A 14,154-nucleotide genomic window follows, 5' to 3' on the forward strand; every position below is an offset into this window, starting at 1 on the left:
ATGACAAACTGCCTTATTAATGACTGTTTATGATCCCGTGAACAACAACATAGAAGAAACTTCACAAAGGCACTGATGGGCTTTACTTGATGGCAGGTGATTGTGGGCCTGTGGGGGCGGAGCATGGAGGGAGTCTTGGCTTTCTCTCCCTGTTCTACCTGCTAATGTGCCTGGACCAATCAATGACTGCCATTTAAAGCCTCAGCTGTGATGCCTAAGTCTGATAAAAGGTGGTTGCTTTGAATTGGAAGGGGGCACCTGGAGGCATAGAGAGGGCACATAGCAGAAGCATGCTGAAAGAGGGGGGAAACAGCAAGAAAGCAGCATTTGAAACAGAAGAAAGCATTGGAAGATGGGCTCCTTTGGCCACTGACTGGTTTTGGAGCCTTGGTGGAGTGGAGCAAGTGAATGTGTGTATATGTCACTCCCTTGCATGATGGTAAAACCAAGTAAAAAACTTTTCACAGTAACCTTGGTGATCGGCGGTGTGGTTTGACTTCTACTATATGTCACTGAGGGTCCTCTGGTCAAGGAAGGCCCAGGTTGGTATGAACTGGGGGCTCGTGACAGGATAATGTTAGAATGCATACAAATAATTGATCAGTGAGAAGCAGCATGACTTAGTGGAAAGAGCACAGGTCTGGGATTCAGAGGACCAGTGTTCTCATTTCATCTCATTTCATCTGTGTGATCTTGGGCAAGTAAAAACTTCTCTGGGCCTCAGTTTCTTCATCTTTAAGCACTTAGTACAGTGTTTTGCACATAGTAAGTGCTCAAAAATATTGAATGAATAAAATGAGAATTCAATCTCACTTTTCCCTTCTACTGAAACTGTACGTCCAGTATGGGACAGTCCTTGTATCTACCCCAGTATTTAGAACAGTGTTTGATGCTTCAAAGGTGCTTAACAAATATAATAATAGTAACAGCATTTACTGGAGGTTTAATGAGAGCACTGTATAAAATGCTTAGGAAAGTATGATGGAACCAAGCTACACATTTCCTGCTCTCAGGCACCCAATTAACTTTTAATAATAATAATGATGGTATTTATAGTAAGCACTTAATATGTGGCCAGCACTGTTCTGAGCACTGTTATAAGTGCTGTTTTAAAATACCAAATCATCTCAACACCTACCTCTAGCACATTTTTACTTATATCATCCCTCTGGGCTTATGAATCTATGTATAATTGATCATATAGTCAATTCATTATGATTACCTGATTTGTAAATATTTTAATGTCTTTCCCAAGCGTTTGGTACAGTGGACTGCATTCAGTGAGAGCTCAGTAAATAGTTTGATTGCTCCCACAACTTCTCGGTGGTCCTCCTGCCAGAATTGAAGTGGTAATTTGGTTTGTGTGTAGTCAAATATCCTCCCATTTACTTCTAAGCAAAGAGGTTTCTCTCTAATGTTTCAGAGGGGAAATTATTGAGTGGGGAAATTGGGTGTTTAGTGGAAATCACATATCCTGGACCAGCACCAAGTGTAGAGTCAATGTTCTGCAGAGGGACTCTTGCTTTGTTGGTTTCCATTCAAGTTGGGTATTATCGGGCGTAAATATACGCCATAAATAATTCTAAGCAGGATAAGAAGGAAACCTAAAGAGATAAGACCCTCAGTTCTATGATCTCTAAAACAGTCCTTCCAATTATAATGATAATTGTAACTTGCTAAGCATTTGTTATGTACTAAGTGCTGGGCTTCTTGTCTTGTCTTATGACGTCGAGTCATCTCCGATCCACATCTCTTTCAGAACATCCCGACTCCAACTGCAATCATTCTGGGAATGTATCCATACAGCTTTTTTAGTAAAAATACAGAAGCAGTAAACTCCTCTCTCCATCACCTTGCCCCCTCCTACCTCACCTTCCTTCTCTCCTTCTACAGCCCAGCCGTCACACTCTGCTCCTCTGCCGCTAACCTCCTCACTGGGCCTTGTTCTTGCCTGTCCCACCGTCGACCGCTGGCCCATGTCCTATATCTGGCCTGGAATGCCCTCCCTCTTCACATATGCCAGACTAGCTCTCTTCCCCTCTTCAAAGCCCTACTGAGAGCTCACCTCCTCCAGGAGGCCTTCCCAGACTGAACCCCACTTTTCCTCTGCTCCTCCTCTCCTCCCCATTGCCTCTACTCCCTCCCTCTGCTCTACCCCCTTCTCTGTCCCACAGCACTTGTGTATATTTGTACATATTTATTACTCTATTAATGATATGAATGTATCTATAATTCTATTTATCTATTTTGATGGTATTGATGCCTTTCTACTTGTTTAGTTTTGTTGTCTGTCTCTCCCTTCTAGACTGTGAGCCCATTATTGGGTAGGGATTGTCTCCATCTGTTGCCCAATTATACTTTCCAAGCACTTAGTACTGTGCTCTGCAGACAGTAAGTGCTCAATAAATACGATTGAATGAGTAAACTCAAGCCTCCACCCTCGACTGTCTCCCATGCTTCTGCTGCCCAGCACCGCTATCATCTTTATCTCCGAAGCCCTCAACTTTGTCATTATCCTTTGCTCTCCCTTCTTTCAACCCCCATATGTAGTCTGTCATCAAATCCTGTTGGCTCTTCCTCTTCAATATTTCTAAGAATCGCTCCTTCCTCTCCATCCAAAAGATGGTCCTATTTGTCCAGTCACTTCTCATTTCCTGGCTTGACTACTTCATTTAGCCTCCTCACCGACCTCCCCGTCATCAGTCTGTCCCTTCACTTAGTATTTCACTCTGCTGCCTGGGTCATTTTTCTAAAATGGCAGTCCGCACATATCTCCTCACTCCTCAGGTACCTGCAGTGGTTGTGTAGTCCATCGTGAAGAAATTCCTGATCAGCGGTTTTAAGGCACTCTATCAGCAATCTCACTTCTATTTATCCACTCTCATCTCCCATTTTGTTCTTCTCAAGCTAGCCTACTCATTGTGTCTCCCCTCTGTCAACCTCTTGATCATGTCCTGCCTCAATTCCAGACATCCCTTCCCTTCTAATCAGACAGTTCTCAGTTTATCTAGACCAAAGCCCTTCTGAAATCACATTTCCTCCAAGAGGCCTTCCCTGATAGATTTCTAGTCTCTCTACTTTAGATCTCCTCCAACTGTCACTTCATCATTTTTGAGTCATATAGTCATTTATCTCAACCTTCTGTAGCATTTCCTTCTTTCTCTTTTATCTGTAATTAATTTTTGTGCCTGCCTCTCCTGATAGGCTGTAAATTCCTCACCTACTATTGATGGATTGAGCTGTTGGTTTTTCGATCTATTAATTCACTTGTGACAATTGTTTTTCTCCTAGTCTCCCACATTTAACAGTAGTATTTTGATCAGTTTTTACTTTTTCCCCTGTTTTAAAGCAACTCCAGGATAGAAATTATGTCTCTTACTGTATTCTCCCCAAACACCTAGCAAATTACCCAAAATATGATAGGTCAGAAGCAAGAGATGCAGCATGATCTAGTAGACAGAGCACTGGCCTGGGAGTCATAAGGCCTGAGCTCCAATCCCAACTCCATCACTTTTCTGCTATGTGACCTTGGGCAAGTCACAACTGCTCTGTGCCTCCACTTCCTCGACTGTATAATGGGAATTAAATACCTGTTCTCCCTCATCCTTAATTTGAGAGATAGACATGTTGTGCCCAACCTGTCTTGCATCTACTGCAGTGCTTAGCACGTGGAAGGCATCTAACAAATACTACAATTATTATTATCATTGTTAGAGTCTGCATAAGTGCCATGTTGATATTGATACTGAGTTTTCTGCAACATAAACTAGTCTTTCTCTCTTCAACCACCTCTTCTGTTTTTCCATTTCACTAATGACTGATATTGTCGGATTGCCAAGACGAATCTTGCATTTTGTCAGGGCACTTTAAGTTTTTTTTTTTTGTATTCCTCTTCAATTATGTGGTGCTTTGTTCTGCCTCTCCATTCCTATCATTCCTGAGTGTAATAAATGTGTTTTCTCTCTCTCTCTTATTATCTTCCAGAGCATCTGTAAAGATGTAACAGAAAAAGGGATGAAGTTTCGATTGGTGTCCCACTTCATCAGGTATTTATTGGTAGCTAGGAGCACTATTTATAATTAACTTCGGTGTCCAGATCAGAGAACATATTTTGATTCATTAGAATATATTTTTGCCCAAACCCATTTGATTCAGTATTCCACTCCACTCTCCAGCAGTAAAGCACTAAATGCAGAAGTAAGATGCTGTATTTTCACCCACTGGATGGGTATTTACCAGTGAATGGAGCCTAAAAGTACCTAAATGAGCTGTCTTCCAAACAATTCCCTGGCTGCATTGGATGAGGTCTGAAGATAACATACATCCTTTAAATTGGAACATAATTTAGTTTCAGCCTTTATTGTTTTTTAAAAAAAGAAAATTTAAAGCAGACTATGATGAAGAGCCCATTTCCTTTTCTCCTCATTTCATGTTTGACCTAGACTTGAAATTGCAGGACAAGAAAACAATTCTGAACCCATTTAGTACTTGATAGCTACAGCAGAAGTCATAACACATGTGGCATGGAAGCTATTTTTAGACAAGTCAGTTTCTCAATTTGGGAGCATAAAACCACTGTGTTTAAATTCAAGCTTATCTTCTTCGTTGTCACACTTGTCTCTCCCCACTAGTTTCTAGGGTGCTATTGTGAAAAGCAGCATGGCTAGTGGATAGAGCACAGGCCTGAGAGTAAGAAGGTCATGGGTTCTCATCCTAGCTCCTCCACCTGTCTGCTGTGTGACCTTGAGGAAGTCACTTCCTGTCTCTTGGCCTCAGTTAGCTCATCTGTAAAATGGGGATTGAGACTTTAAGCCCCACACAGGACAGGGACTGTGTCCAACCCAATTTGCTTGTATTCACCCCAAAACTTAGAACAGTGCCTGTCATACAGTAAGTGTTTAACAAATACCATTATTATTATTATTATAATTATTAAATGGAACAGCTTCTTGAATTTTAGAAAGTCTCATTTGTTGCTAAATAACTTTTTATTAGCATCATAACTTAGGAATCGCTTTTCTGGTTTTATTAAAGGCTAGAAGTTCCTTCTACTTGAAGTGATCACATTCCTTTTAGTCTTTATTACATCTGTATGGACTGGCAGCATCTTCCATTCAAAAGACTCCAAATGAAAGCCATGAGCCAAGTGAAGTAGTCATTGTTATATTGAACTGCTTGAGCTAAATCAGTTCTATTGCACACTCAGTTCTAGGCAATAATGTTGGCATTTGTTAAGCGCTTACTATGTGCAGAGCACTGTTCTAAGCGCTGGGGTAGACATAGGGGAATCAGGTTGTCCCACATGGGGCTCACAGTCTTAATCCCCCTTTTACAGATGAGGTAACTGAGGCCCAGAGAAGTTAAGTGACTTGCCCACAGTCACACAGCTGACAAGTGGCAGAGCTGGGATTCGAACTCATGACCTCTGACTCCAAAGCCCGGGCTCTTTCCACTGAGCCACGCTGCTTCTCAAAGTTTGGGTTGAGATAGCCAATCCACTAGGTTATTCTGTTTCCTACTCATTGCCAGTCTTCAATATGGAGGCTGTTTTTGGAACTTTTTCTGCATATTCAGAGGTGTTATTATTGTAATATTTTGTTAAGCATCTACTATATGCCAAGCACTGGGGTAGATACAGGATAATCAGGTCCTACCTGGGGCTCACAGAGTAAGTAGAAGGGAGAAAAGGTATTGGATCTTCATTTTGCAAATGAGGGAACAGGAACAGAGAAGTAAAGTGACTTGCTCAAGATCACACAGCAGGCAGGTGCAGAGTCGGGGTTAGAACTTAGGTCCTCTCTCTCTCAGGCCTGTGCTTTTACCAGTAAGCTTGTCTTGTCTTATGCTGTGGAGTCATCTCTGACCCATAGCGACTCCATGGACACATCTGACTCAGAAGGCCCCACTCTCTGGTGGCGTATCCATAGAGTTTTCTTTGTAAAGATATGAATTGATTTACCATTGCCTTCTTACATGCAGTCTCCATCCTTGACTCTCTCCCATGCCACTGCTGCCCAGAACAGGTGAGTTTTGATGTGTAGCAGATTGCCTTCTGCTCGCTAGCCACTGCCCAAGCAAGGAATGAAATGGATAGGCCTCTGCTTGACTCTCCCTCCCATATCCAAGACTGGTAGAGTACTGGAAACTCTCCAGGTACGGTCCTGAGTGGGCTCTTTCCAGTAGTAGTAGTATACTGTACTCTCCCAAGCACTTAGTACAGTGCTTTGCACACAGTAAGCGCTCAATGAATGTGATTGAATGTATGAATGAATAGAATGAATGAATAGTAGTAGTAGTAATGATACTAATATAGACTGTAAGTTTCTTGTGGGCAGGGAATATGTCTACTAACTCTGTTGTATTGTACTTTCCCAAGTCCTCAATACAGTGCTCTGCTCATTCAGTAGGTGATCAGTAAATTCTATAGTAATATTGTTTATTGAACTCCCATTGGATGTGATACACTTATTAAGCATTAGGGAAGTACCAAAAGAAATGGCCAATTCAGACCCTCAGAGTAACCATTCTGAAATTTGGGAATTATGAATTAAATGGAGGATTTAATAGATTTGTGGGTGTGGTGTAGCCTGTCATCGTGAATTCCTGTCATCCACTGGCTGCTAAGGGAATAGGAAGAAAGGGGAAAAGGGGAAAGAGAGAGGAATAGACAGAGATGGGGGGACAAAGAGGAGGAGAAAAAGGCTGTAGTGAAGCTTCTGATCCTTTACTTATCTTTTATCCTCTTGCCACTGCTGCCTCTGCAGCTGATGACTTCTCTTTTGCCACCTGGCTTAAAGGGGTAGGGTTGGGGGGCGGGAAAGAGTCCTACAGAGACTTAGATAAGCAGAACGGAACCCCCAGAGATGGCTTTAGTCCATCCCAAATTGGGTCATCTGGCTACCACAGATGTGGAAAGAATAAACATGAAGTACATAGACCCTAAAAGGAATAGACCACATCTCTAAGATGTCGGTAAGGAGCCCTTTAGACAGTGACCAAGGTCAGAGCATCTGTTGTTAGGCAGAACTGAAATAGAGTTTCAGTGGGTGGTTGGGGCTTTAGGGTTGGTGGTGGCATATTGCACAATGTCACCAGCCAGTCGCAACTGATCCCTTTTTCATAAAAATGCCTTTGGAGGCAGCCTATCCCTCAGGATGCTGAAGGGGTGGGTGAATGAGCCATCCATGAGAGCAGGTCTGCAGGTCTGCTCATCTTAGGATGTACTGGCTTGTCAGGGATCCACTGACAGTGAACCGGAGCTCAGTAAAAAGCTGATTATCCAAAGCGATGTCATTAGCAGCTTAGTGTTAGCCTTCCCCAGTCACCAAACCTAGTGAGGTTTGGGCTTCCAATGAGCTGTGTCAGCCTCCATCCCAATTACATTTTCTTCCAGAAAGATATTGCATGGTCTCTTATCCAATCCTCAGACATGTCATACTTCCTCCTTGAGCCCTCAAAAGTGATGGCCATTCTTTCAGAGGTTTTTGGGAAGACCTTTCTCCAGAAGGTACATGTCTTAGTCAACTCACTGATCAATCTATTTAATGGTATTTATTAACCACGTGCTGTGTGCAGATTACTGAACTAAGCTGCTTGGGAAAATAAAACGTAATAGCTGGTAGATGCAGGTGGGAGAAGTCAATTGAGCCAATAGTGGCCATTCCTTGGGTGTATCGGTTACTTCACTTGGCAACAGCAATGGGAATAGTGACATTTTGTGAAGGAAGGGAGAATAGTGATGTTTGTAAGCAGTTAGAAAAGAAGGAGAGATAGTCTGTTTCTAGAATGAGGATGCTTGGTCTAAGTTTTCCCAGACTAAGCCCCCCTTTTCCTCAGCTCCCCCACTTCTGCATTACCTCGATTTGATCCCTTGACTCTCCCCGCCCCAGAGCACTTATGTATGTGTATATATATATAATTCTATTTATTTATATTGATGCCTGTTTATTTGTTTTGATGTCTGTCTTGCCCCTTCTAGACTGTAAACCCGGTGTGGGCAGGGATGGTCTCTATTGCTCAATTATACTTTCCAAGTGCTTAATACAGTGATCTGCACACAGTAAGCACTCAATAAAAACAATTGAATGAATGAATGTAAGTTTGGGGAGCGTCAGCAATAGTGAGGAATGATAAGGTGAGTTCTTAGTGCTGAACTATAGGCAGAAAAGTAGCTTATTTCTCTTCACTTGTAGCACAGTGTCACCCTGTAGCATATGACATATCCCAGCCAGAATCAGAAATGCAATCCAATTCACTGTGGTTAGAAGGTGAGAGATTGTAGTCGCAGGTATTACCTCAGTGCTACTTGTTTTCCTTACATCTCTATGAGAAACATATGTCATTTTACCTTTCTATTACTCCTACCATTTCTTGTGCCTCACAGAGTCTGTCGTATTTTTGATGTCCTTTTATTTTAACAGGATGAAAAACACTTTTTCTCCCGAAAGCTCTCCTTTGACTTATGAGATGATTTGAAAACCTGCCTGTAGAGTTCTGTGGTTAGAGGGTTTTAACCCAGGAAAATGTTAAAGATGCTTTAGTCACTCTCCTAGCAGAGGGACAAAGGAAAGGAGAGCTTCTTGGCTGGAATTGTTGAAGAATTGTCATGTTAAAAGAAGCTTTTGAGGGGAGATTCATTACTCAGGACTGAGGAGACTGGGAACAGGCATGTGGAAATTGCAATTCTACTAGAAGAAGACTTAATGGGGGTGAAAGTAATGTGACACTGTGGAGGACTAAGTGAAGCGGGATGATTGTACTTTATAAACAAGCATGGGCAAATTTGGTCAGCATTTGGGAGGGGTTGTCTATACCTCTTGGACACAAATACAGCTGTATGCATGGGAGCCCATCATGGAATTTTTTTTTTTTTTAATTCCAAGCTGCTTTCTAGGGGAATTTCTAAATGGGACCTTTTTGATTTTCTATCCATGTGAGCAAACTTCTCTTCCTTGACTTGCATGGGCATCACTAGAAGCACTGGCCAAGGACAGCTCTGTTGTAACAACTAAATTTAATCTGGGAATTGATTGCCAGGGATGTCTGTTCTGTTTGCAAGTCAATGTTTCCTAAAGAAGAAAAGGGAGAAGTCCATAGGAAAGCCTAAATCCCATTGAGACACCTACATTATCCTGCCTATAAAGATAAACAAAGGCTGGGGTCACTGAATTTCCCCCAGTTACAGTTCTCTAGTCTGTAAGCTCATTGTAGGAGAGTGATTTTTCATCCCTCCTCCCCTGCAACAGCATTTATGTACATATCCATCTGTAATTTAACAGTGTTTGTCTCACGCTATAGTGTGTAAGCTCCAGGTGGGCAGGGATCATGTTTAGCTACTCTACTGTATTGTAGTCTTCCAAGTGCTTAGTAAAATGTTCTGCACACAGTAAATATATTCCAATGATTGATCAATTGATTGAAAAAGCAATCTAAAACAATAAGATCCAAGGGATGGTATTAGAGATGTGGTGTTTTGCACTCTTAGGGTCTAACCCAGCTATTTTTATTAGTCTTTCAGAAATTCATGGAGCTGTTTAGCCTTGTCCCTGATTCTGGACAAGCCTGACTGCAGATTTCTATCTTGCACCTAGTGGGTAGCCCTAGGAATGTATACCAGGAGGCAGTGCTGTGATAGATAGTAGGTCCCCTGATGAGCCTGGTCAGGGGACACTAGCCTTTGACAGCCACCTGGATCAATGAGACTCCCCTTTAGCGCTGTTTGGAGCCCATAGAATGATCAAATCAGGAAGCTCAGGAATCATTAACCTCCTGACAGGCGGGTGGTCTAGTGAAAAGAGCACAGGCCAGGGAGTCAGAGGATCTGAGTTCTAATCCTGTTCCAACTGCTGTGACCTTGGGCAACTATTCCAGGGTGAACCGGGGCACCTGCCATTTCAAGGTCAGAATGCTGTCTTGTGACTGCCCGAGTTAGCAAATTGGTACTCAGAAGCGTGGAAGGGGGTGGGGGAGGCACTTGTCCCAGCAACCGAAGCCTCCGGACACCTCAGGCCAGGAGTGTGGAAGAAAGTGTCCCTCGTCCCCGTGCCAACCAAATAAGGTATGGAGGAGCAGGGGGCGGGGGAGGACAGAGATTGGACAAGCAGAATCAAGAAGCCCAAACCGCCCTGAAGGACAGATAGTGAATACCTGCTGCCTCCAATGTTCTGGGCAATGGATGGAGACTTGCAGCAGCCATCTGTGTGTTGCCTCTGCCCAGAGCCTGGCATGCCCTTTCTGCCTACACCAAGGGAGGTGAGTGTCCCGCTGAGCGCTTGTGGGGCTGGAAGGTAGGCACTTCGCCACATATGTGTAACGGACGTTCAGGAGTGAATTCCTCCCAAATGGGAAGCATTTGTAGATGGGAGATGGGTGCTTTGCCACGTGTGAGCAACGTATAAGTGACTTCCTCCTGAATGGGAAGGGTTCATGTGCAAGAGCTAGTTGCTTCATTACATGCGAATAACGTATAAGTGTAATCCTGCCGAAAGGGAAGCTCGATTTGCCACACGTGAATAACTAAAAATAACTGTATTCCTCCCAAAAGGGATGTTCAATTTTCCACGTAGAATAAATTTTGCAATGTTGAGCCTTTCTGACTCCGGTCTCTCACTTGCCGTGCTGATCCTTGAACCCTTCTCCACACAGTGGGTGACAGCAAGTCATTTAACTTCTTTGAACTTCAGTTTCCTCATCCATAAAATGGGGAAGCAGCATGGTCTAGTGGATAGAGTATGGGCCTGCGAGTCAGAAGGACCTGGGTTCTAATCCCGGCTCCAACACTTGTCTGCCATGTGACCTTAGGCAAGTCACTTCACTTCTTTGTGCCTCAGTTCACTCATCTATAAAATGAGGGTTAAGACTGTGAGCCCCATGTGGGACTGGGACTGCGTCTAACCTGATTAGTTTGTATCGACTCCATCGCTTAGAATGGTGCCTTGGCAGATATTAAGCATGTAACAAATACCATTTGAAAAACATAATTATCATTATTAATAATTAATTTTCCAGGAGAGTGCTTAGTTCAGTGCTCTGCATAAAGTAAGCAAGCAACAATTGATTAATAAATTGACAGACTTCTAGAATTGAAGGTGCACTAGGCTCTGCTTGTACCTGGTCCATTACACTGTCACTCCTGCAGATGCATCCAGGGGTCTGTAATGATGACATTACATTGCTGACTCCTGTTCAGAACAATGCTTAGTGGGGAACACAGAGACAAAGACTTGCCATGTCGCCTGCAGGGAGGGAAAGAGGGGCAGGAAAAAGTTAAACTATTTTCTGAGAGATCTTGGACACTCACAGAGCAAGGTTTTCATTGTGCAACATGAATCACAGGGAAGAGCCAAAAAGCTTGTTGGGAGTGGTTAGTTGTGCTAATCCCCCAAAAGAGCATGAAGTGAAATACAGAATGGTGTCCTTAAGAAATGAGTGAGTCACACACCCACTCTCCTGCCTGTTTTTGTTTTTTTGGTTTTTTGACTGTCTAGGATTATTATCCAGCCTGGGTGTTGACAGACTATGAATAGTTGAACTGATACTTTGCTCCTCTTTCCCCTTCTCCTCCCCCTCATGCCCTTCCCCCCTTTCTTTTACCTCCATTCCTCTCCCCTCTCTCCTCCTCCCCCCCAGTCTGTTCCTCTTCTTCTTCCTCCTCTTTCTTCATCTTCTCTTTCTCCCCCTCCATTCCTCCTCCTCCTCTTATTCTTTCTCACTGAATCTTCTTCCTACCTTATGCTCTCCTGGCACACTGAGATTCAGATGTGGTTTGGGATTTAGCATACCACCAGGACTACCGCCACTTGAATATATCTTTTAAAGAGCAAATATACCCAGGCAAGCCCAATCACCCTATTGAAAGAAAACCCCAAACCCCAGAAAAGTGCTTTAAATTGCAAATGCTAGTCAAAGTAATCTTGTAGCTTCCATCCCATCTGATGATATATATACAAGGGCCTTTCCAAAATCCCTGGGAAGAGTTCCATTTTGTTTTCATCTGATGTATTTATTGGCTGACTCATAGCCATAACCAAAGTCCTTATTGTTAGGGGACTGGCTTGTCATTCTGTGTTTCCTGATCTGACTCATTCATCCCAGTAAGAGCTGCAGGTCAAGTCTGCAGCTGCCCATCCTCTGTTATGAGCAAAAGGGCATGAAAAATGTCTATGCCAGTCATGTTGGGTAGGGGAGTTAGAAGCCCAAAGGTGATTAGGATTGAAACTAGTGGGGAGCCGGTTTCAGGATGAACCTACAGTGGAAATTCACTGCTCACCACTGTAGGATAAATTGTAATTGTGGTATTTGTTAAGCACTTACTATATGCCAAGCTCTTTAAGAAGCTCTGGGATAGTTGCAGGTTAAGGAGGTCCCAAGTGGGGCTCACAGTCTAAGGAGGAGGGAGAACAGGAATTGAATCCCCATTTTGCAGATGAGGAAACTGAGGCACAGAGAAGTTAAGTGGCTTGTCCAAAGTCACATAGCAGTCAAATGGTGGAGCTAGGATAAGAACCCAGGTCCTCTGTCTTCCAGGCCTATTCTTTTACAACAGGCCATGCTGCTTCCAGATTTGAGCTGATTCTTTCTAGATACTGAAGAAAAGAGTTAATCATGAACTTCCAGAATTGCAACATAGCTTCTGGTCACAGAAGGAATCAGTAGATATAATCTTGCTGAATAACAGAAACAGGAAAAGTGGAAGGAATACCATCAAAACTCTACAGGCAGAACTGAGCTCTAGTAACTAATAATAATAATAATTGTGGTATTTGTTAAGTGCTTACTATACTCCAGACACTGTACTCCGTATTGGGATAACTACCAAACAATTAGGTTGGTCAGAGTCCTGCTTCTACATGGGGCTCACAATCTAAGAAGGAGGGAGAATACCCTCTACGCCATCCTCTCTACTGAACTCAACTCATTCCCCTGTTCCTTTGGCCAGCTTGTAAGACTAACCCAGAGCCCTGAATCACCTCCAGTGCCTGGCACATAGTAAGCACTGAACAGATACCAACACAAGTTGTAGAGGGCACCTGGGGGATATCCAGATATCAGGCTGACCATATCCATTTGAAGTTCATCATCACTGGCTTTTACTCTACCTTCTCCTCTGCCCTGCAACCTTATTTCTCCATTTTTTTGATGCCAATGCCCACTGTCCTTGCCAGTTGTTTCAGATGTTTAACTCCCTCCTCAGAGCCTCTGAGCTCCTGCCTCCACCTATCTCTTTACCCTAACAACCAGGCCAAGAACTATATTGATAAAATTGAAATCATCAGGCATGATCTCCCTACAATCTCCCCTGCTCTTCTCCAGCCCCTCCTTCCTCCTGCCCCTTATTTGACTCTCCCATCTTTCTCAGCAGTATCTCAAGAAATTGCCCTTCTTCTCTCAAAATCTACCCTCATCTGTGCCTCCCACCCTTCATGCCTTGGCAAAACACTTGCTCCCCTCTTTTTTCCTCCCTGACCACAATTTACAACTCTTCACTGTCTAATAGTTCTGTCCTTACTGCTTTCAAACAGGCTCATATATCCCCTACCCTAAAAAAAAAACCCTCCCTTGTCCCCACGACTCCCTCCAGTTATCACCCTATTTCCCTCCTACCATTCCTCTCCAAACTCTTTGATGAAGTTGTCTACACCTGCTGTCTCCACCACCTTTCTTCCAATTCTTTCCTTGACCCCATCCAAACTGGCTTCTACCCTCTTTACTGCCCATTTGTCCTCTGAAATTTGTCCATTGTGTACTCTACCAAGTGCTTAGTACAGTGCTTTGCACATAGTACCCATCTCACAGGCCCTTGACCTTGGCATTATCCTTGAATCCTCTCTCTTATTCAACCCACACATTCAATCTGTCACCAAATCCTACCAGTTCCACCTTCACAACATAGCTACAAACCACCCTTTCCTCTCCATCCAAACTGCTACCATGTTAATACAGTCCTTTATCCTTTCCCTCCTAGATTACTGCATCCGCCTCCTTGCTGAGCTCCCAACCTCTTGTCTCAGCCCACTCCAGTCCATACTGAACTCCGCTGCATGGATCATCTTTCTACAGAAATGTTCAGGACATGTCACCCTCTTCCTCAAAAATCTCCAGTGGTTGCCTATCCACCTCTAAATCAAACAGAAAAACTGCTCACCATCGACTTTA

General features: G+C 43.3%; 1 non-coding gene across 1 annotated transcript; it reads right to left on the reverse strand.

The window, feature by feature from the left end:
* Nucleotides 1-6,033: 6,033 nt before the first annotated feature.
* Nucleotides 6,034-6,171, reverse strand: LOC114811010. The gene has a single exon (XR_003758695.1). It is a non-coding gene; the product is annotated as a small nucleolar RNA SNORA7 (small nucleolar RNA).
* Nucleotides 6,172-14,154: the final 7,983 nt, after the last annotated feature.

Source organism: Ornithorhynchus anatinus, chromosome 3 (genome assembly GCF_004115215.2).
Source record: "Ornithorhynchus anatinus isolate Pmale09 chromosome 3, mOrnAna1.pri.v4, whole genome shotgun sequence".
Taxonomy (NCBI): Eukaryota; Metazoa; Chordata; class Mammalia; order Monotremata; family Ornithorhynchidae; genus Ornithorhynchus; species Ornithorhynchus anatinus.